Genomic DNA, 23,393 nt, shown 5'->3' on the forward strand with positions numbered 1-23,393 from the left:
TCTGTTGCTGAAGTCGTATTTCCTGCAATCAAGTTTGGTGCGATTAACCTTGAGTTTGTATCTATTGTTTGCTCTTGTGTTGTTATGGTTGAAGCTGAAGTATTCATTGACTGGTAGGACATTGCAACGTATGATTTTATATACTATACTTAGATTGGACCGAAGGCGGCGTAGTTCTAAGTTTTCTAGATCTAGAATTTTGAGTCTGGTGGCATAAGGTATTCTGCAACAAGTAGAGGAGTGGAGAACTCTTCTTGTGAAATATTTCTGGACTTTCTCAACTGTGTTAATATCAGATACGTAATGTGGGTTCCAGACTGATGAGCTGTATTCGAGTATTGGTCCAACAAATGTTTTGTATGCTCTAGTTAGTAGTGTGATATTACCAGAGAAAAAGCTATTTAAGATTATGTTAACAACTCTTAACGCCTTTTTGGCTATGTAGTTACAATGGGCTCTAGCATTTAGATCATTAGAGATGAGTATTCCAAGGTCCTTGACAGAGTTTGGATCATCAACCAGGTCTTGACTATTTAGCCTGTATTTTATTTTCTGATTTTTTTTTGCCAATATGTAGGATAGAGCATTTATTTGTTGAGATTTGAAGTTGCCATTTGCTTGACCATTCTGATACATAGTCAAGGTCTTTTTGAAGGGTAGCAGTATTGTCTGTGGTGTTGAATAGCTTTACATCATCAGCGAAGAGAACATAGTTGCTCTTGAGGTCATTTATGTAGATTATGAAAAGAGTTGGTCCTAGAACAGTGCCTTGAGGGACACCACTGTTGACAGGTACAGAATTTGACAGGATGCTCCCAATTTTGACCATTTGTTGTCTGTTTGACAGGAATGCTTCTATCCAGTTATGCAGGTGTCCAGAGATACCATAAGATTTTAGTTTTAGGAGTAGTTTGTCGTGTACCACTTAATCAAAGGCTTTACAGAAGTCTATGTAGATTAAAACTTGACAGCTTTAAGACTTGTGGGCTTCAAATCCCAGAATTCCTCCTCCAGCCATGTTAGCTCAGGAATTCTGGGAGTTGAAGTCCACAAGTTGCCAAGTTTGAAGACCCTTGATTTACTGCATTGTTAGCTCTATTTCTTTCCTTCCCTACTGTTTTCTTCAAAGGGTCATATGTTTGGCAAAGATATTGGCTTGAAAGAAAGCTGAGAAGGCCTAACATTCAACCATCAATTAGCAAGTGAAAGAAAGCTTATTAACATCTCAAGCATCAGTTTTATATCCTAGGTTTCAAGCATAAATCAGTGGATTCCAGTGACTTAGTTCAGATTGTTACCTTAGTAAGGAACAACAATAGCTCCCAAAAAGGTCATTACTCCAGAGTAATGCCAGTAAGTCTTTCCTGTTTCATGCACAGAGGTGGATTTGTAGCTATGCAGATGCAAATAGATAAATTCCACAAAACATCCAAAGCAAAGTACACTTATTGGTACATCAGGTATCTTCATAACTCACATTTGTGATGAAGTTCTTCTATAATGACCAATCCTTTGTATATCAGCCTTGCAGGTAAATGATGGTTATCTCCTAACCCAGTGGTTCCCAACCTTTTTTTCGCCCCGCACCCCTAAAGAAATTTCACTCGAACCTCGCACCCCCTGAAATAAATAATAAATAAAAATGCCAACATATAGCCAATATCCTATTATTTACCTGGACTTTTCTCGCACTGCCTGGAATATCGTCTCGCACCCCCAGGGGGTGCGAGCACCCCAGGTTGGGAACCCCTGTCCTAACCCATCTCATAGCAGTAGAAAAAGCTACTATCAGTTCATGAGTCCAGGCAAGAATGGAGGGAAACCTTCCCTAACCCCTCGAGGGTCAATTTAGTGACCAATCAGGATTACAGGTGTGGCCACGTGACATGAACTACATTTCCCAGGATACCTTTAACTACATTTACCATGATGCATTCCCTTAAGGGGACAGCTCATAATTCCTAAGTAACTATCCAATTCCCATAGACTGGCTGGGACAGCACAAAGTCACTGGCATGACTTGCTATGGCCATCAGTCTTGTGGTCTAGGAAGTTGAGTCCTGATCTGGACCTGATATGTCAGTTCTTTCCTCATCTGGATCCTGGGCCCATTAGTCTCCAGAGCTTCTTCAGCTGCTTTTTATTCTCTGAGGATGACTCCATTGCGATGAGTTTCTTCCAATTTATAGATGATGACATCCTTCTGGGAGTGGATCTTCTATATTAGGCTCTATAATGGGCCATGCACATGTTCTGTAGCTGCATAATAAATTCGCAGAAATAAATAATAACATAGATTTTTGCTAAAAAAAAAACCTTAATATCAATTTAGCCACTTGAAATGAAAATAGTAAAACCCACCCATTATTACAAGGTAGGATTTATTTATTTTTTTGCTTTGTTCTACTTGCCTGATTTCTTTATCTAATGATCACTATAACATTTTGGTTTAACACTAATATTTTATTCAGTGTATAAAAAAAATCTGGTTTTGTTATTGGAAGCTTTGTGGAACAGTTTGCTCCTTTTATATTTTCTAAATAATTGTATTTATTGTTCATTTGTTGTTCATATATCCTTGAATATATATGTTCTTCTTTTACACAGTTTATATCTAGAGATAGCTGTCAATTCTGTCTAGTCTATCAATTTTCTCATAAGTGTGCCATCTTATTCTCATTTCTTATAGAAACGAGAACTTCAGTTTTAATGTCAAGATTGAAACTCTTTAGCTTTATCACATAAAATACTTAAACATTATTAAAGAAGCAGTTTGCCTTTCTATAGTATAGTACAATTGTAGAATCACAAGACAACTTATTAATATGATTTTATTAGGAAAACATATAAGAAAACAAATTGATTTTCAGGTTGGAGTACAACTCAGAATCTAATAGATTTTTAAAATCTATTCATATCTCTGTGGCTTGGTTGTCTGTAGACGTACTTCAGTAATGTTAATGTCATTTACAATCTAGAAGATTCTTTTCTTCTTTTGTTTCTTTGTACCATATGTACCTTTAAAGGCTATTACTAGATTTGCTCCTTCTATAATTGATGTTCTGATGTTTGGAAATTTTATCCATTTTGTTATCCATAATAGGCAACTTATTCTATAATACACTCTGAGATAGGGAATGTACCACTTTCTTTTAAGTTTTGCAAGATTTTGCAAGAGTTGTTTTGAAGCAAAACAGGTGGCAAACAAATCAAATAACCAAATAAATAAACTTTTGGTTGTTTTTCCCGTGCTCCATATGCACACTCATTGTTCTTTGCCAGTCAGAAAAGGATTTATGTAAGCTGGCTAACAGGTAGCCAGCATCTGTCCATGACCCTAGAGTTACTCAGTGTTTTCACTAATGCAACTAACTCTTAAAAGTCATCTCAGGCACTAGTTATATATTTAAAACAAAAGAATATTTCTTGCAGAATTCAGATTCACACTGATTCTATGTTTAGCTTCTAAAAATGGTATAATATCTGTTACATCATGATTATTCTATTATGTAGTTCAAGATGCTTTCCTTAGCAGATATTAGATTAAACATTGTCTTTTGGAACAAATAAAAATTAAGCCAGGAATATATGGTCAAATTATGGCTTATTTTAGTTGCTTTGTTTTTTCAACTTTGCCTTTGCCTTCCAAATTTCCAAATAAATAAAGCTTTTCCAAATAAATAAATCTTTAACCATCTGATTCTAAGTGCCATTGTAAATAAGATTCCCCATTGCTACGGAATAATCAAATTACATCTGATTGTGAATATTATACAAAATTTTCCCAATAGCTTAACTGAGGAGTCAACAGATATTTTCTAGAAGCTACTTTAAGAAAACATGATTCCACATTCTGTCCATGTACATGGTTTGGGTGAACATGTGCCCCATTTTCTGTTTTATTGCCTTTTGTTTTCAGACATTCAATCTAATGAAGGGATTGATTTCAAACTGATCTCTTAAGGATAAGCCAATTGGTGTCACCTTAGTATTCAGAAAATTGTTTGTTGTTGTTGTTTTTACTTCTCTGAAGAGTGGTCAAGCTCTTGGCAGCAAGAGGTTTTGTCCTGTCAGCTTTTAAAGTCCAATCTAAATGTTTATCATTTCCCCAGTTTAATGAATAAGCCAGAATTTACCTAATATGATTTTTTTTTCTTACAATCATGTAATCTATATACTTTTTATAACTTATAACAATTGGGGAAATCCCAGGGTTTGAGCTAAATTAAGAAATATGACAAAATAAGGAAGTGGTAAATTACTTGGATATTGTTGTCCGAGAAAACTGCATGGTTGTACGAAGTTCAAATCAAGGCAATCTTTACCTCATGCCTAATAATAAACAGTTATATTGGTTATACAGTACTAGATCCTGGAATCAATTAGCTAAATTATAAATATTTTAATAAAATAAATAGTCCTACCACATTTCATCTTTTTATGTAAATCCATATATGTAAATCCATATAAAAAGGGAAATTGACCCATCAATAAAGGCAAAGCTATTTAACATATTTATGTTTTGTTACTTTTCTTCTGCAGTTATCTTCTGCGTTTTCTCCTGTCCTTTGAGGAAAAGTATCTCTTCTGAAAGGTAGAAATCCACTTTAGGTATGTATTTGAATAAGGTACATATGCATTATATGCAAGTGTTCTTTTAATGAATGTACCTGTCATAGGAAAAAATAACTTTATGATTTCATTCAGAAAAACTAAAATAGAAAAACAAGAAAATGGGTAGATACTGAAGTTTGAGTTTGTGGAAATTCTATATTGAGTTAATGGTGCTTTTGGGCCAGTGAGTCCCAAACTATGATATGTAAAAAAACAGAAGCATGTCTAGAAAAAAAACAACTTTCTTTTCTGTCTTCCAATGTTGTTGGTATGTTATAAGAAACATTGCTTTCTCTTGTTTCGGTCCATATATGGGCAATTACATCACTTTAACAAATAAAGATGAGTTTGTCCTGAAGTTAACTGAAAAGTAGGAATTACATAAGCATTAAATAGCGTATCTTGTACATATCTTAGTGAGCATTTTCAAATAGTGTATCTTGTACATATTTTAGTGAGCATAGTGCCAACATATTTGACACTATTTTTGTCTAAAATCACCTTTTAATCTTATGTAGAAAAAGGATAGTACCCAAATATCATTTTGGAAATCCCTAAGCACAAAGAATTATTCTGACAACTTTTTAAATGTTACAGCATAGTAAATATTATATTATTAGTAGTAGCAGTGGTAGTATTGTTAAATTTTTAATCCGCCTTCAGATTATACTCCAGTCAGAATATAGAAAATGTTTTCCATATACAAGACATTTGTGAATCACTGTGTGTGTGTGCATTTGCCATTATAACTAAGATATGTTATGGATGAAAAAGCAGTAGGCATTGCAAATATCTAATGTGACAGGTACTTTTGCATGTTAAAAAAGAATTTGTAGGTTTTATTAGACCTTCATTATTTTGTTTAATGTATCTGTGTTTTCTTAAATAAGTATATCCAAAGCAGTTTTCATATAAAAATTGCACATTTTTTTCAATAAGGAAACAGGTCATCTGAAGCCTTTACAACTAATTTCCTATTTGTAATAACATGTGAACTTAATGGGTTAGGGACTTGACCTATTAAATCTACACTAGAAGTGTTTATAATTATGACACACACCAACACACCATTATTTTAACGTATGTTTTGCTAGATCACTTTTCTTCAAATTGATCATTTAGTTGAGCAATCACTGATATGTTTTTTTCAGCTCACTGAGTTAATTCTGGAAATACAATCACATAATCAAATAATTTATTATTTGATTTTTTTTTAAAGGTAATAAAAATAAATCTAATTTGAATAAAACTGCAGTGACCATAAACAGTCAGCAATTTGTTAATACCCAGCCATAAGTTTGTCAAAATTGTTCTTTCTAAGTATAATCAGAAAGGGGGGAAGTAGGAGGAAATCCCATTGGTGCCAGCAAGAAGTTTTGTTTTCTTTTGTTTTTCTTAGTGTAATTTGTTTTGTAAGGTAAGATCTTTTTTTATGAAACTGAGTAATAGGGAAAAAAGAATTAAATAATGTGGTCGAGTCCTGTGTGCTATGATTCTGAGTCAAAATAGACTGGTTATCTTTATTGGTATATTGCTTTTTTAATCCACAAAGTGCTATTGCTTTGAATGTTACATTTGTTATGTCCATCATTGGGCTGATACAATTCAATTTTCAATTTTGACACAGTATAAAACATTGAGTTTACGGCTGGCTCCCATATGCATGCAAGCTCTTGATAGATGATGACTCACTACTGAACATATAAACTGACTGCTGAAAAGGAACAGATTTGAGATGGTTTGTCATTTGCCATTGGTTGGCTTTTTTTCCTTACATAACTATTTGTGATTATATCTAAGAACATATATTTGCCAACTTCTGGAGGAATGTTAAAAATTAAAGTGGATGATCTAATACTGTCCAATCATGCATAGCTGGAGGTATTTTTGGAAAAAAAAATCTCTGGCATTGGGTTCTGCAAAATGTACTTGGCCATTCAGGAGCTATGCAACTCTCTCTTGCAGTTTGAGCATCTTATAACAACATTGGGTCTTCTCACTTTGTTGATGTGGCTCTCAATGACACTGGACAGTGATTACATTGAGCCTCCAGCTGTCTCTGTGGCCATTTTAAAAGGAAAAGAGCCTCTAATTTACTTGGCTTACAATTCTAAGCACTACATCATGGAATAAGCCTTTTTTCCATTTGAGATTTTCTTTTGCAGAAACAAGTCCTGCTTCTAGTTATTAAACAGGGTACTGCAAAATTATCTTCTTAAAACTTTTCCTTGAAGAATTTAGACTGTCAAAAATCACAGCAGAAGTAACCCTTATCTGTTAATTTTGTTGCGTTGTGGGAACAAAGACTCGAGACCCAGTTGATATTTATTCTCTTTATTCTCTCTAGAACTGAACATCGGCGAAACCGCGGCAGCCGTTTTTATAGCGGGCTGCTCGCGGCTCATGGCCAATGACGGCTCTTCAAATTTCCCACCGTCCGGACCGACCTATCCAAGGTGAGTATGCAAATATATAATACCCCTCCCCTTGTGGTCCAGTCCAACCAATCAGGCCTCCCCTATGTTACGTAGTCACATAAATAGGTGGGGCTCTTATGGGTTCGACTGGACCTGCGCAATTCAGTCGTGGTTTTGTCTCCGAACTGTTTGGACGGGTTCGCTGTTTCTCCCGTTCTCTTCCGTGGAGCCTCCTGGAAGGTAGAATCAGCCATGCCGCTCCCGCCTGGCCTTTCCGTGCAGGTTGAGTCGGCTTGGCCGCTCCCGCCAGGAGTGGCTTCTTGATGGTTCTCCGAATCCTGCTCCAGTCTTTCAAAGTTGTCTTCTTCTTCTGTGGTTTCAGGTACGTGTTTGCGATTTCCAATCGGGGCTAATGTTAGTATTGGTTGTTGTATCGTTGTTAGGGTTTGTTTGGTTACTTTTTGTACTTGTGGAGGGTCTCCCCCTCCCCTCTCATTTGTGTTTGAGGGGTCTCCCCCCTCTCTGGTTTGGCTATTTTTGTTTAATATTTGAGGCGATTCCTGTGTTTGTGTAAGTTCTTTGTTCCTGGCTGATACTAATACATCGTCAAAGTATGGTACAACCCCCTTTATTCCTTGCAATAGTCGTTCCATTAAGCTCTGGAATACCCCTGGGGCCACGCTAACTCCAAATTGCAGTCTGTTGCATTTGAATGCCCCCCTGTGAGTCACAATTGTTTGTGCTTCCGCTGTTTCTGGGTCAACTGGCAATTGTTGGTAGGCTTGCGCAAGGTCCAATTTCATGAAGATTCTACCTCCCCCCAAAGAATGTAATAGGTGCTGCACCACCGGAACTGGGTATGCACTTTGTTGTAGCGCATGGTTGAAGGTGGCCTTGTAGTCTCCGCAGATACATAGGGACCCATCTGTTTAATAGGAGTAACAATTGGGGTTTCCCACCTTGCGTGGTTTATTGGTTCTAATACCCCCGTGCGATAAGTTTATCTAATTGTTCATCAATTTTTGGTTTTAACACGAAAGGAACTCGCCTTGCCTTTAACCTTATTGGGGCTATATTTGGATTCAAATTAAACGAGATAGGGGACCCCTGGTACTTGCCCAGTTCTCCGTTGAAGACGTCCTGGAATTCTTTCATCAGGTTCTCTTCCCAGTCTGTCTCAGTGATGTTGTTTATTCCGGTTACTCCGATTCCTAATGGTGCAAACCATTCGAGTCCCAGTAGACTGGGGCGATCCCGGTCGACTATGGTCAGTGGAAGGACTTTAGTGTGTTTTTTGAATTTAACTTTGAAGTGTCCGGTTCCTACTACAGGAATTCTGTTTCCCTGGTAGTCTTTTAGTGTGAGTTTTTGTATTTCTAGCTCTCTCTTTTTTATATCAGGTATTAGACTTTTGAGGGTGTTCCACGATACCATTGATAAATACAAGCCGGAATCCACCTCCATCTCGCATGGCTGATCTTCTATGGTGACTTGCACATGTACCTTTTTCGCATTGATTGAGCTTGAGTGTCCGATAGTTATTGTTTGATGTGTTTCCTCTTTTCTATTGGCTTCTTTCCACTGCTTGTTTCTGCTTTCTTGACTCCAACAGCTCCCTATTTGCCTTTCCCTCTCCCTGAGGGGGGGGGGTATTCCATCTTTGTCTAGGGCTATAGTTATTTTTGTTTTGGCATGCCCTAGCTATGTGTCCCCGCTGTTCACAATACCTGCAAATAGCATCGAAAAAACAGCATTCAGAACATGGATGGTCTCCTCCGCACCCAGCACAACAGAATTCTGACTTCCTTTCCTTTCGCTCCCGTCTACCTTTTTCCAACTGGAGTTGATTTACCTCTTCTTCTTCCTCGTCGTCTTCTGATAGGGATTCGATGTCCTCGTGGTGTGTCGTGGTGGTGAGTTTTTGAGTTTCCTCTGGTTTCCTATTGTGTGTTTGGCTAGTGTCTTTCGGGTTTTCCTTTATTAATTTATTCATTTGTCGCATGGTGTCTGCCAATTTTTGTGTTGCTTCCACTGCGGTGGCTTCTTCTATGGCCTCCGTTAATGTTATTTTAGGTCTTGTTAGCAGTCGACCCTGTAGTGTAAGGTCTTTTAATCTGAGGACCACGCGGTCCCTCATGGCCTCATCCATGTTTAGGAATTCGAATGCTCCGCCAATGTCTCTTAGTGCTGCAACAAAATCTCCGATGCTCTCGTCTTCCTTTTGGTCACGCCAATAAAATTTGTGTCTTTTGATGAGGCATGAAACGGTTGGTGCATAATGGGCTCACAGTAATTTGTCTAAGTCCATCCACGCCATTTTCTTCACATCGTGGGGTGCTGCCAATGCCTTTGCCATTTTGAATACTGTGGGACCACAGTGGGTGAGGAAGACGGCTCTCTTCCTATGTTCGGATATTCCTTGGAGCTCGCTCCCTTCTAGAAACATGAGGAATCGGTCGATGTAGGATTCCCAGTCTTCAGCTGCAGGGTTGAATGGTGCGGGTGGCGAGTTGTTCCCAGCCATTTTGTCTCGCTTGGTCCTCGTTGCCATGTGCACAACTGGTCTCCTTTGTCTCAGTATCCCATCCTCGTCGCCAGTGCTGCGTTGTGGGAACAAAGACTCGAGACCCAGTTGATCTTTTATTCTCTTTATTCTCTCTAGAACTGAACATCGGCGAAACTGCGGCATCCGTTTTTATAGTGGGCTGCTCACGGCTCATGGCCAATGATGGCTCTTCAAATTTCCCACCGTCCGGACCGACCTATCCAAGATGAGTATGCAAATATATAACAAATTTAGTAGTATGTTTTTGTAAAAAAAAAATATTTAAGTATCAATGTTGCTCCAGATTTGCTATATAAAATCTTTGGAGAAGCTTTCGTGGCAGTTTGCTGTCAAGAACTATGAGTGGATTCAAATCATTTGTCATTTTCCCCATTCATAATGGCATTAGCAGTCATCCAATAATGATAATAGTTAATAGTGTAGCTAGTAGTATAGCTAATATGTAACTAGTATACTGGAAGAAAAGACAGCAGAATGTGCAAATTGATGCAAGTCACAAATTATCCCAGTAATACTAGAAAACAGTGATATAAATTCTTAGAGGATTTCCATCTTAGAACCCTGAGCCAATTTGAAACTAGTGTAGTGCTTCTGTGAACACACAAGCATGGCTATGTTTGAGAGCTGAGCTAATGCCCAACACAATTGCAACATATTTGAAACTGCAGTAAAATCAGATTTTTTAAAATACTGAAGGTTTTTGAGACTTGTTGGCAGTTTAAATATATTTTCTCACCATCCCTTCTAACTCCAACTTTGGGTTTTTCAAGAGGAATAGTAAATATCTGGCTTCCCTTCAGTTCCTTTTTATATGACTGATTCTTTAAAAAGAATCAAACTCAAATGCAATTCCTAGTAGTTTACATCATAATGATGTTGGAAGGGTTTGGATGCTGGGGCAATAGCAAACAATTTATTTCTCTTTTACTTGGATAAATATATTTTTCTTCCCTGAAGGACCTGAGTGTCAAGCCTGTAATTCTTGTGAAGTTGGTAGGTTGAAGAATACCATGCACAATCTGTCAAGCCCAAAATTGATATATGTGTAGCCATTTTAGTTAGGCTCAGTATATATTCTTTTTCTTACTTTCTCTGTGGCAGTCCTGTGGTTTCAGGCTTGCCACATTCCTAAGGGGAGAGGAGTGGAAATAGAGAGTTGTTTAGGCTAGGTATTCTTCTTCCCGTGGGAAAACGAGCTGTCCGTACTTAGGCCCCTTGAGGTGGAGATTTATGACATCAGGAAATGTTGAATTACTTCTATTGGAGAATGTGACTTTTGGGGGTTGTTTCTAACTTCTAATATTGTGGGGTAATTCCAGGTTGCGTCAGGTCTGGAATTATCACGGACTTTGCCAATTTGATGCTTTCCTAAATAAAAGAAATTGTCTTGGAAGACTTTGTTTTATTCTTTTCTAAATGGATTTCATTACTTGGAAACCTGACACAATCTTCAAATAATTTTTTGAAAGATTGGGGAGAAGTAGAGATGGAGTCAAGGAAACCACCCCTCCTAGAAGAATGAAATATTTTTAAAAATATTTAAAAATGCAGACTATTATATTTCCTAAAGGAGAAACATGTTTCTAAAGACAGAAAACAGCTCCCTATCCCCAGAAGATATTTGGTGCCTATTAAGAAAGACTGGGCCATCCTATCTACAAGACAAAAGACCTTCAGCTGCAGGGTGATGGGATTAAGACATGGCCCTTCAGGACATAATAGGACCATTTAGCAGAAGACACAGAGCCCACTGCATTGCAAAATCTCCTAAGGACATTGCACCACTCAGCAAACCTCAACCAAACTTATCTGAGACAAACATGATCCTACATGGCCCCATGGGAGTCTGACAACAACCAATAGAATACATGTTCTTGCACAGGAACAGGAAGCTCAAGTTCAAAGCCCAAGAGAAGGTATAAAAGCCTCTCCCGCTCAACTCCATGTGTTCAGCTGCACCAGGACCATCTGCTTGGTGGTTCTGTTTACCATTAAACCCTCTTTCCAATCAGCCTCCATGTTTCCAATGTCTTTATCCTGGCTTGAAACTGAACCAGGTGGATATTTCTTCCAACAGATGTGTTCAGAGGGTGAGGATTCTTTGCTCTCCAAGGTCTTGACTTACCATAGTATAGAAAATCCTGAGAAAATACTTTATTGCAACACACACCTTCTCCAAATAATAGGCTATTGTTCCAGAATTGCATCATCTCCACCCTTGCAGGCGGATATTGCCATGTAAATGTGTCTTTGATATTTAATTCATTATCTCAATTTGTTAACATTCAGCTTACACTATCTTGTCATAACAATTGTAATCTCAAAAGGCTGGTTGGGTGAAGTGGCTTCTGGATGTCAGCATCAGGATTTGTTAAATTAACACAGATAGCTGCAATGGCTATTTATCTCTGTTTTAAGGGACACATCAAGCAAAAACAAAAATTACATCGTGGCTTTATACAATGTTTAAACATCAAGGGATCTTGGAACAGCTATACTGTCAGGTATTCTATAAAGTAACTTAAAAGTAAAGGACTGAAGGACCACCTTCAGTTGGGTTCAGAGGCGGTATTCAGCAGGTTCTGACCAGTTCTGGTGAACCGGTAGCGAAAATTTTGAGTAGTTTGGAGAACCGGCAAATATCACTTCTGACTGGCCCCATCCCCATCTATTCTCTGCCTCCCAAGTCCCAGCTGATTGGCTGGATCTTCTTTTGTTGCCCTGCACAAGAGAACAGAGCTGGAAAGCAGGTTAGTGGGGTGGGGAAGGAATGGGATTTTGCAGTAACCTTCCCCTGCCACACCCACCAAGCAATGCCACACCCACCAAGCAACACCCACAGAACCGGTAGTAAAAAAATTTGAATCCCACCACTGGTTGGGTTCTTCCAACCTATTCAGAAGATCTTTTAAAAAATTCGCCTATTTTAATGGTTGAGATATATCACACTGATTTAAATGGGGGAATTTATTTAAAGGTTGCTTTTGCATTTAATTTATGTTGCCATTTAATCATGGCAACCTGTTTAGAGAAATGATGTGAATGTTCTGCCTCAGATGGTATCAGGTTCACAAACAAAGAGCAGTCAGTCAAAGATTACATTCCTAAGCAAAGTGAAGAAAAACTTCTGCCTCTGGTAACAAGGATGCATCTGGTTCAGCCTCTGGTAATAATGACCAGTATTATTTCATGTATTTTTAAAAAGAGTCGCTTAAAGCAAGAGAGCTCTAGATATGCTTAAGGAGAGAGAGAGAGAGAGAGAGAGAGAGAGAGAGAGAGAGAGACCCGGTAACCAAAGCACCAGAGTGGTTTGTAATGGAAAAATCCATTTTTGTTTTAATTCTGAATGTAATTATAGACTTACAAAATTATTTACAATTTTAATCAAATTGAGTCTAATCACTCAGGCAACTACTTCTAGATCAGCAGCAATGTTTAAAGATGGTCTGTTTTCCTGACTACTCCTGATTTTTTTAAGATGAGGAGTGTATTTTTCAGTGCTAATGCTGGTATCATGCATATCATATTCTAAGCCACTTGTAAGCACTGCATGAAAAATCTAGTTTAAGAGGAGGGGAATATCACATCTTTGTGAAGCATTCAAAGCTTCTGTGCCTTTAAGCAGGATAAAACCCAATTATGAACAATTGCGGAAGAACCAGAAGGGCTTAAGTGATGAAACATATCGTGCTACAAAGATTGGACTGACTTACCTGTGTGGAAATTTAGATTCAAGTACTAAGGCTAAGATTTGTCTCTTGATGTCACTGTGTGTATTACCAAGTTTGCACCATTTGGTTTTGCAATCACTACAAGAACTAGTCATACTAGAACTAATTATACTCATGGCCCGGATGTTTTCGTTTCATAGTTAATAGAGGCCTAATGTAAAGCTTCATTGTGAGTTTTTAACATTTTCTATATTGCACTAGATTTCTGTATACAGTATGTGCTAATGTTTACCATGTTCCCATGTTGTTCAGCTTATTCCTTTAGCAGGGATATTTCAATATTGATATATACTTTGTCAGTTTCTAAGCTACAAATAGATGATGTACTTCCAGAAGTATATGAATAGCATAGCACCTATGTGAAAAATATATTAATGATATTAGGGTGTTTTTCTTAATATCTGTCTTTTAATATTACATTTTCAAAATGCTAATTAAATTGTTAAGCAATTCACACTTAACAATTAACCTTAAATTTAAATTGTCTAATAAAAACCTCAAAATAAAAATATTAAGATGTGGATCAATTTAGAGTTTTCATTTTACATTGTTTCTTGAAATTTTAGAATTTGGATTAATAGTGAAGGCAAAATACTGTGAGGAATACCATACATCAAAATCAACTTTTAGAAGTGAAATTAATAAAGGAACTCACTGATTTATTTATTTTCACATAAGCTTTTCTTCTATTTTCCAGGTTCCAGAAAAACAAAACTAGATTAAAGATTAGAAGAGATATACTGATATATTCTAGCTGCTTTGACAAAAAATATTTATTTCAAGGTGTTGTAAAAGTTTATGTATTTATTAATAAAATTTTATGTGAAAAACTGACACAATTTGTTGTGTTTTTTTCTCATTTTTACAGAGAATCTACATGAGAAATACAAAGTGTATCATATCAAAATATTAAAATAAGACTTCAAGGAAAAAGTGTAAGAAATCATATTGTTCAACAACTAAAAATTTATTCTGAAACACATTTCTGGAGATATAGAAGATGAACAATTCTCATTCATAGGATAAATTACCCTATACCTACACTCATTTAAGTGGGTTTATCTGGGTATTATCAGGTGCACAACTTTGTATTGGATGGTGGAAAATGAAGACCAGGGAAGCTAGTGAAGTTCATGAAGGGCAGCAAGTAACAACTGCCAATACAAACAGGAGGAATGGTTGTATTTTTGTGGTTGTCAACCAATAGCCAAAGGGATTTGGATCTTCAGCTTCCTTTCCACTGAATAAAAAGATGGTACAAAAATGTAGGACACAAAGCACACCAATGTTCCTACCGTCCCTGTCCTAATGTCCCCTTTTATTCTTACCCACTTCATGTAATCATGTTCTAATCATATCTGTTATCTAATATATGCTTGACAAATAAATGAAAAAGATAAAAATAAATACATCCAATTTATTTACTTTATTTATTTGTAAAATGCATTGGCCGCCCATTTTATCACAGGGTAACTTAGTTCCCACTGAGCCCAACAGCAACTCCCTTGTTGTCTTATAACTTTATGTACAATTATAATATGGAATATTCAAATGTGCATTGTTTAATTTTGTAGAAATCAATGTAGTATGTTGTCCTAAATACAATTATGTTGAGCCTGATAGGCTGTGATCACACTTTTGTTTTCTTCCTAGCATTTTCCTACAAATGTAGGGTTTGCTTTTTTTCAGATCAATTGAATGTTGATCCATTGCTTGTGACCTGAATTGACCAACTGGTTTGTCACCCAAATCTAAATTGTGGGCAGAGAGAGGGTGACTAGCCCAAAGCCACCTAGCCAGGTTTCATGTCTAAGATGGGACTAAAACTCATGGTTATTAGCCTGGTGCTTTATCCACCAGACCAAACTAGCTCTCGGGTGTTATCACACTATTATATCTAGCTATCTTATAATTATATGATAATTTATAATATTATAATATAAAATTGTATATTATATAATTAGAATATCATATATTATAAGCTACCTTATAGGTTATGATTCTGATGTTCTTCAGTCTGAATTTACACACATTTCATGGTTTTTAGCAGTGCAAGAATATCACTTTTAAAGATATTTTTTTTAAATGGAAAGAAATAACAATCAAAGAAATAATAATAGCAGTGCAAGAATATCACTTTTAAAGAAAGAAATAACAATCTCTACATTTTGAAAATATATTCAGATAGCATAAAAAAGTAAAAAGTTTCTATCAGTTCCATTTCAGAATATGAAATTCTACTTCACCTTCAGATCTAACTCACAAACCAGCTGCACTGGAACAGTATGACTGAAAAGACCTGAAGACACAAGCATATTATTTCAATTGATTGACAAAAATAATGTCTATGTGTACAGGTAGTCCTCAACTTACAACAGTTCATTTAGTGACCACACTTACAACCATTGTGGCATATCCATGGTCATATAATCAAAATTCAGAGACTTGGCAACTGCCTCACATTTATGATAGTTGCAGTGTCCCAGGGTCATGTGATCACATTTTGTGGCCTTCAATGGGGAAGCCAGATTCACTTAATAACCATTAACAACCACTTAACAATTTAACAAATGCAGTGATTCACTTAAGTCTTGTCACATTTTCTTGTGACAAGAAAAGTCGTAAAATGGTGCAAAATTCACTTAACAAATGTCTCATTTAGCAACATAAATTTGGGGTTCAATTGTGGTCATAAGTTGAGGACTACCTGTATTTACCCATGTAGTATGGCTGTAATATTATTATTTATCCTTCTGGTCTTCTTTTTATAAATATTTTTTTTATTTTTTACTATATAAAGAAAGAACAACAATTTAAATTTCTACACAAAGAGTGTGTTGTCTGGTTATGGTTAAGTTGAGCAATATTCATCATAACATAATAGTATGTGTTCATTGATAGTAATCATTGATAGTAATCATATAATAATATTTTTTCCACCTAGTATTTATACTTAATTGCTATTAATAAGTCATATTAATAATAAACATCATAATGGGGCATGGTAAAATTAATCCTTCTCTTATAATTTTAAATGGAATAGAAATAGAAATAGAAATAGAAATAGAAATAGAATAGAATAGAATAGAATAGAATAGAATAGAATAGAATAGAATAGAATAGAATACTTTATTGGCCAAGTGTGATTGGACACACAAGTAATTTGTCTTGATGTAAATACTCTCAGTATACATAAAAGAAAAGATACATTCGTTAAGAATCAGGAATCATAACGTACAACACTTAATGATAGTCATAGGGTACAATCAGCAATCAAATCATACTAGGAAACAGTCAATATAAATTGTAAGGATACAAGCGACAAAGTTACAGTCCAACAATCACAAGTGGGAGGGGATGGGTGATAAGGAGTGATGAGAATATTTAAATGTTCTAACTTCTGTTTCTGTTAGTTAACCATTGGTAAAACAAATTCTATGTTTCAAAATATTAAGAGAATATCCCCCTTATCTTCCTTACCCCTCCCTTCACTTATTGGTATTATTATCACTATTATTATTCTGGCTTTGCATGTACACAGAGAGTTTCTGCACAGATTCCTTGTGTGCCTTATTACACATGGCCAAATAAAGTGTTCAATTCAATTCAAAAAGTATGCTAGCATTAAATTGCCTGCTTGATAGCCAAACCTTATCCTATTTGACCAACAAAGTTGACAAAGGATAATGTCCCTAAAGCCTTAATGCAGGAATAAATTCAGGAAAGCAACTGGTGGATTCCTCCAATTTTCCCTCCTAACAAGTATTATTTGACAACAGGAAAAGCCATCAACAGCTTTTCTGATCCTGAGGAATATCAAGAGACTTTCACCCTACTTCACCCTGCATCTCTACTCCAGGTCTGTGATTTGCCATTTGGGCTAATGGGCACTTAGATGACATGGGCCGAAGTAGCTAACAAGTAATTAACATTGCCAAACTCTGTGCTTGACTAATGTTATGAGAAAATGGTCCAGCAAGCTCCTAGAATGAACAAATTCCACCAAAATAATATAAAATAAAAACGCTACCAAAGTAATAAAAAGTAAGAGCAAAGCCATGCATAACTTCATATTGGTATCAGCAGTGGAGAACTCAGCAGCAAGATCAGCAACATACAATTGTCAAAACTCTCCTCTGTTTACTGATTTGAATCAACTTTCTCCGTACCACAAATCTACTCCTGTTTTTAAAGCATAGGCCTAGTGCTTTATCTATATAAGAAGTCTGCAAAGTACTTGACATGTGTTTCAAAAACACATGTTTCAAAAACACATGTTACTCTTGCGTTTCATAAGCAGATGCCTCTATGGAAGCCAGATGTTCGTCCTCTCTCTATAGCCATGCCAAAATGGAACAATGCCCAGCAACAAGAAGTTAAAGCTTAACGCAATTAATAGGCACTGGATAGATCCAAACTCTTGATACATCAGCAGTCATTATCATTGATAAAGCCTGCTAGATCATATACATGGCAAAATTTCTATTGGGAGAAGAAAAAAAAACCCCTCTAACTTAAAAGTAGAGCCACCAAAAATAATGTTAAGCTGCTTCAGCTCTGGGCTGGAATGAAGATAACATCACGATTGTTGTCCCCAATTCGAGTCTGAGCCTGGTGCCAAAGCCAATGATAGATGCCAAACACGAGGTGCAGGTTTTCTGATTGCTTTTTATTGGAGTATTCCAAGGAAAAGGGCTCCTGGTCAAAATGCCAAGAACAAAGGATCGAGTAAGTTTTATACATTTTCACTAAAGGAGAAGGTGGGACAAAGTGAGGTAATAAGAAATATCATCTAATAAACATTTTAGTAATAATTCTACAATTTGTTCTATTGGTCTCTAGCTGTCCCTATTCCCAAGTCTTGGCTAATGAAATCCCTAGGAGTTATTTAATATACTGTACATTTGATTTCTGGCAGGGCATTCTCGATTTCTAACTTTCAGCTAAGGTTATGCAGATTGGCTAATTACTTTTATCAGCTTTTAGCCAGGATTGTTACAAGATTTATATCTGCATATCTTCCATGAATAAGGACTCTTTGTTCTTGCCAGGAAGACTCCGCAATTACAGGATTCCTGATTTACTTTGAAGTGTGTGCCATGACCTGGCTTTATTTATTTTAGGCCCATCACTACAACATGGCATATAAAAATAGTACCAGGGTATGATTGGGTACAGGTAGAGAGCAGTGAAAAGGAACTCTGAGATAACTTGCACCGTATAATTATTAAAAGAAACCAAAATTTTCAGATATTATGTCTGTTTCTTTTAATGCCTCATTACACTTGCAGTACAATGTTATTTCAAAACACTTTGCTCTTCCAGACAAAACGGCCTTGTTTCCACGTTGCATATACAAGTAGCAGCTGGACGAGTAGTTGCATTTACATCAATACTGTTGACAGAACAGCCTTAACTGAAGTAACAGGTTAGATTAAGGGTCTCAGGAAAAATTGTATGGTATACCTAATTCTCCCTTCCCACAGAGGAACCAGCTGGAGAGGAACACTCTAGGAAGACATCAGCACTGCTCCTAAGCATCTGCCTTTTGAGGTAACCCTTGCTCTCTCTAATAATATGGGTGATTCAAAAAATAATCAGTTTTAAGCAGATTAAAAATCAAGAGGAACTATACCTGTAATTCTGAGGCACAAAGTTAATATGATGACAAAATAAATTACAAGGAGACAAATACTGTTTTTAAAACTTTATGTAACAAATGTATGTTATTATAACAAGACTGGAAAGCTTGTGTTTTTAACTTAGTATTTATGTATAGATTATCAAGAAATCTACTTCTTGAAGTTATTGAAAGAGAATATAGCAATCATATTGTAATTGCTTGAGTTCTTGAGAAGCAAATTCTCTGAATTTGAAAAAAATGCACTAGCATTTAAAACATATAAATGTAATTTGCCCCAAAATAAACTTATGGAAACCTTTTTTTAATGCACATAATGAACTTCTAGGATGATCTGAGTGGAATTGAAATTCAATAATGGTCTCTCTAAAGCAAGTCACTCTGGACCTTGATTGCTTTATAGCTAAAATGTAGAGTTTATTATATGATACAAAAAAGAGAACTAACCTCAGCATTAACAGATACTTTCCATTTAATAGTACCACAGTACATAACCATGCAAAGGTACATTCTGTTTATTTTGAAAACTAAAAATAGAATTAAACTGCATTGTTTGAAATGAAGACATTTAAGGAGAAAATCATGTGCAAACTTGCTTGAGGAGAAATTACTTCCTTTGGATAGTCATGAAAGTGATGGCAATGTAAAATACCCCAAAATACCCCAAAGCAAATATCCAGTTTATATAAACCAATGGAGCATTGGTAAGGTTTGACTCCTGCATCCAATTATTTGGCAGGATTCAGTGGGGATTGTGTCCTGGTACACATAAACAAGATTGCATTCAAATGAACTTACTTCTGAACAGATATGGATTAAATTTCCTGGGAAGACTGCAATTTATCTGCAGGTTTTCCTGTGACTGAACTGAATGCTTTTTAGAGTAAGCATGCATAGGAATATAGCAATAACAATAGCACTTAGATGTATATACTACTTCATATTGCTTTACAGTTCTCTCTAAGTAGTTTACAGAGTCAGCATATTGCCCCCAACAATCTGGGTCCTCACTTTACTGACTTCAGAAGGATGGGAGGCTGAGTCAACCTTGGGCTGTTCAGAATCAAACTCCTGGAATGAGCAGTGAGTTAGCCTGCAGTACTGCATTCTAACCACTGTGCCATGATTCTGTTAATATCTTGTTAAATAGCTTTTGTTCTGAGTAACATTGTAAATATTTCTAAATATAGTATTTTCTGGCATGAGAATTAATTGCCCAAATTCCATACAGTTAAAGATGTTTGAAGAATGAAATATTTTTTCTTAAAAAATTAACTAAATAATAATTTTTAAAGGATGAGGAGAGCTTCCCTTTAACAGAATGGTTCTTATTCTAAAATCTTTTTATCTTCAAAAATTCCACGGGTTGTTATTATAATGCTTACGAAGTAATTTGTCTCTAAAGACAAAAATATTTTTTTCCAAAATACTACATATGTAAGACTATTATTTGATTCCCTGGAATGAAGTGAAAGGACAATCCATACATTGTTCCTTAAACTTAAAATGTAATCAATGTTTATATCAATTTGCTTAACTTCTTTCTTCTAGTATGCATTTGATAAAAGGGTTTAACTAAATATTACTATGAAGATTTCAATTGCAAAGCACATTTTGAAATAATATTTGATTTTTTTTTCATTAAATATCATTAGCATTTTATATTACATATGAAGGATTTTAAAGAAAAAACTAAAACCAATGTATGACTTAATATGAATGTCTTTTGTTTCATATACTGGAATGAAGCAAATAATGTTTTTCCTGTTTTCAGATATTTCCTGGGTTTGAAATTATTTTTGTGTGATTTTTCAGATTTTTTTTTTTGTAGCAAGAAAATGAAATACTGTATATCCACACCATGTTACACTCTAAGGAACAAATAAACATAGCTGTTAAACAGATCAATGTTTAGATTTTAGAAGCTTAATCATAAGATTATAATCTATCTATCTATCTATCTATCTATCTATCTATCTATCTATCTATCTATAGTATATGATTAGAACAATATTTTCCTACTGGAGATAATTTAAACTATAACTTTACCTATCATCCATTTAAAAGTTGGCTTCCATAATAGATAGATAGATAGATAGATAGATAGATAGATAGATAGATAGATAGACAGACAGACAGACAGACAGACAGACAGACAGATGGAAATTCTTACCATTTAAACCAAAAGCACAAGCCCCCCCCCAAAAAAACATATAAACTCCATTTCCTTGTCTAGTTCTTCCAAACTGTATGCTTTTCAATCAACACTGTAAATCTCAGAATATAGGGAAATGTTATTTTAATCACTTCATTTGAATCTACAGTGTTACAGCTGCATCAATAATCTATTATTGCATTTTACCTGAGCCTTAATTGTAATTAAAGTCATGTTAAAATAATTGCCTTTCCATGTAAGAAGTACTGCTAGGTACATGCTGGTAGTTCAAAAGCTAGTGTTCACTTAATTTTACCTATGATGGAAACATTTGTTAACATATCTAAGAAGAACTGCCTGTGTCTTTTCCAAATTAAAGATCTTACAGTTTTCAAAATTAAATGGAGCAATATAAAAACAGGACAATACTAGTATTTTAGATAGAGATCAAAATTATTAATCAAAGTGTAATCTACATATTGCATGCTTGCAAATTTTACAAAAAGAATGCCTGATCTACTTAAATTGAGTGCAGTAATTAAGATTAGATATACTGAAAGTATTTGTTCAAATGATTGTGATCATTTCACCAAATGTGAAATATATGGCTTTGAATCAACCAAACTCATGCTTCAGATTATATGATATATAAGATGGTAACACCATCAGATCCTGATTATGGAAATAACATTGTTTATGTTGCAAAGAAAAAAGAATAAATTTAAGAATAGATTTTTTTTCTGATTTTTATGAAATCTACTTCTTTTCCATCCATAAACTAAGATTCTAAGAATAACAGTGAGGTTTTTTTTCCTTCATAAACATATCACTTTATATTGCAGTTTGCTTATATATTTTAATGAAAATTCCATTCATTTCAGTAATGATTACTTGTGGTTCAAAAAAGTATTTCTGAAAATAGTAAATTTTTCAAAACCAATAAATCCTAATGCAGAGGAAATACTTAATTTTCATTGGAATTAAATGAATTTAGATATGAGCAATGTATTTATACCAACAAATCTAATATTTTTGACTGCATTTAGAACCATTATTACCTTTAGCTTGCTGGACATTTCAAATATACCATTTTTTAAAAAATGTAGTGGCATCTTAATAGTAGAACTAGCAAAATAATAAAGGACCCTGTTCATGAATGAGGCAGGCAAGTTCCATCTTATCAATTAAATCTTCCACTTGGGAAAATATTACAAAATTATCTGGAATCACTGAATTAATTCACATCACATGCCTTCTAATACTTCACATACTTCACAATGTAAATGCAACTGTTTTGTATATTTTTGCTCTGATTTATAAACCATAATTTATTGCTTGGCATATCTGCAATCCCATCTAAAATGCAGTACATTATGAGCTAAAGTAAAGATACAGGAAAGCCTGCAGTGTATGGTATAAATGGAACTCAATTTCTTAAATAACATATCGTGGTTTAAGGATATTAGATTCATGAGGTAATTTGTATTTAATGATAAGCTACTGTTACTTGATGTTTATAGAGATTCTCAGTAATCAGATCAAAAGTGAAAAAGCACCTTTGAGATTACTGTGGCTTAATTCATGCATTGTGGTTAATCACATATAAGCAAATTATATTATGAATCAGATATTATATTATGAATCAGAATCCAAACAATCATTTCACTGAATGTGATTTGTTTGGTTTCTTATAATATGAAGTAGGAATCCAACTATACCATTACATGAGAATCAGGCCCCTACAGTGTATTGATTAAGTTATGATTGGAATATATAGTTTAACATTATATGTTATGCCAGATCCTTTTACAAACTTTGGCAAGAGTAACTCTACCAAAAACAATTTAATTCGTTTTTTGGGTATCACATTTAAGACATTGACACAAAATGGAAGAACTGATCTAAAATTAAATTTAATACTATAACCCAGTAGATGGTTTCTTTATACATACATTGAAGTTTTCTTAATTTTGGCTTAGATTTTTTTTATCATGGCTCCAATAACCTAGTCTATTATGTTTATTCAATAAACAAAGTTAAATAAACTATTATTTTATTTGAAGTGAATATTTCAATGAAGGATCAGTTTGACAATAGTTAAGCCACCAAGATTAGAAACCAGAAAACTCTGAAATCTAGTCCTGCCTTAGTCTCAAAATCATAAGCCTGCCCATACCCATTGTTTAATTCGTAACTTATTCAGGAAACTACTGTTTCTAATACCAGTCTTGCCTTTCTAATACCAGTCTATCCTTCAGAGATGTTCAGA

At 35.2% G+C, this 23,393-nt stretch overlaps 1 long non-coding RNA gene across 1 annotated transcript in view; it reads left to right on the top strand.

Moving 5' to 3' along the window:
- The window catches only part of LOC148133353 (uncharacterized), a 109,518-nt gene that overhangs the window by 82,058 nt on the left and 4,067 nt on the right, over window positions 1-23,393 (top strand). Inside the window, exons 3-6 of the long non-coding RNA XR_015746690.1 lie at window positions 4,543-4,611; window positions 6,242-6,352; window positions 6,962-7,070; window positions 18,815-18,881. This is a non-coding gene — a long non-coding RNA (uncharacterized LOC148133353). The remainder of the gene's footprint in view (window positions 1-4,542; window positions 4,612-6,241; window positions 6,353-6,961; window positions 7,071-18,814; window positions 18,882-23,393) is intronic.

Source organism: Notechis scutatus, chromosome 1, assembly GCF_049901735.1.
Source record: "Notechis scutatus isolate UNSWTSFEM ecotype Mainland chromosome 1, rNotScu1.2, whole genome shotgun sequence".
Taxonomy (NCBI): Eukaryota; Metazoa; Chordata; class Lepidosauria; order Squamata; family Elapidae; genus Notechis; species Notechis scutatus.